Below are 1,794 nucleotides of genomic sequence, written 5' to 3'. Positions count from 1 at the left end.
GGTGCAGCCGGCCCTGCAGGGAGAGCCAGAAGGGAAATGAGCCCCAGGGGTCCCGCACTGAGTTGACAAAGGTCGCGAGTCTGCTTGGGGATAAAAGCCGGGACCGCTTGCAGGGAGTCAGGAGTGTCTGTCTGTGGAGTGCACTCCACAGAGCTTCCTGGTTCAGGGCAGACCTCCTGACTCTCCCTGGAGCTGGGCCCTGCTCTGTTTAGGCCTTTGTGAACACGGGTCGATCGGGTGAGAGTCGCCATGTGGGCACCTTTATCTAATGTGTTTAACTGGCTGGTCTGGCTGTTTCCCATGCCAACTATGGGCAACCTCGGTTCACTGTTTGTACCACCTGTTGTGGGCTGAGTCATGTTTTTTGTGGGATCGTTGGGGGTGGCGTTGATCATGTATGAGCTTGTTGACCTGTTTGTACCCCCGGCGGTCACTCATATAGCAACATTTCTGTCTACAATACAGTCTGCATATTGGCTCATCTCCCTGCTGGTGTTATCATTCTTGTTGGGCCTGGTCGTTGGCAAAACACCAGCTCAGAAGCAGTCCTACACAGAAGGAAAATTCTGCATGGAGGTTCATCCTTATGCAGTACACCATCACATGGATTACTTCACCTGCATTCTTCACCTTCTCTCCAGTGGCAGCTGAGGAAGGAGAAATTTATTAATATGTAAAAATATTAGTACCTTGGGCATTAATGTAACTTCTTAATGTAACTTCTAATACACATAGATCTCCTCACAGCACACTTAAATATGGACAGCACCATGTAAACTAGCAATTTGCATCAGATCACCAGTTTGTGAGCTGATCCCTGCTCACTCTGTTCCTAAGGGCTCTCCTGTACCCTGTGTACAGTTCAGGCACTCACCAGACTTTGAAGTAGATTCCTTGCTGCTTAGCTCGGACCTTCTCCACAGCTACAGCAAAATTAGACTAAGAGGGTGCAAATATAAGTCTTCACATGCTCAAACAGTTTGCTTAGTCAGAATATTTCCATGCGTTTTCTTTCTCGCATCCTAATGCTACACAGGCATTGCACCTTTCAGCTCATGGTTCTCTTTCTGCCAGGTCCCCTTCACGTGGGCAGGCAGCACACTGGCAGAGTTAATTAGCTCCACTTGTGTATTACCAGAAAGATTATATAGCTACCCACAGCAGAAAAATTCTTTCCACTGGCATTCACTGTGTAAAGCTTCAATACTGTGTTTAGCCATCTTAAGGTACTACGGCAAGCAAACTCAAATCTAGGCAGAAGATTATGAAGTATAATCATATCTACATCTCCTCTAAATATTTCTAAGGCCAAATATATAGCAGGCTTTAAGCAGGCCAAACATACAGTGTTCAGAGGACTTAAAGCACTGATCCCTGTGCTCACAGGACATGGCTTGCTCCTGTCTCCGGGGAGCAGCAGTCTTTGCAAGTCCCTCAGAAGCACACATGGCAATAGGCTATCTAAAGAGAGGGAAAGGAATGCCTTGAATTTAGCAACCAGCTGGGGGGTTGGGTTGAGGAGGGGGGGTGGAGAATTCAGAAAAGTGGTGTCATTGCTGAAGAACAGCAAGCATGAGTAAACACACAAATCCCATACCCATCTGTGAAAGTTAAGCTCCACAAATGCAGTATTCAGTTCTTATGCAGTTAAGGAAGGGGGGGAAACCCAGCAACATGCTTGTCAGTATTCAGGAATACTGAGAGGTGTTTCCACATTTCCCAAGTAATGCTAGGTCAGGAAAAAGTGAGGACTACTCAGTAATGGCTCTGAGGAAGCTATGAAATAAAAATCCC

Source organism: Merops nubicus, unplaced genomic scaffold (assembly GCF_000691845.1).
Source record: "Merops nubicus isolate BGI_N331 unplaced genomic scaffold, ASM69184v1 scaffold6221, whole genome shotgun sequence".
NCBI classification, from domain to species: Eukaryota; Metazoa; Chordata; class Aves; order Coraciiformes; family Meropidae; genus Merops; species Merops nubicus.
Note: the sequence above shows the minus strand (reverse complement) of the source record.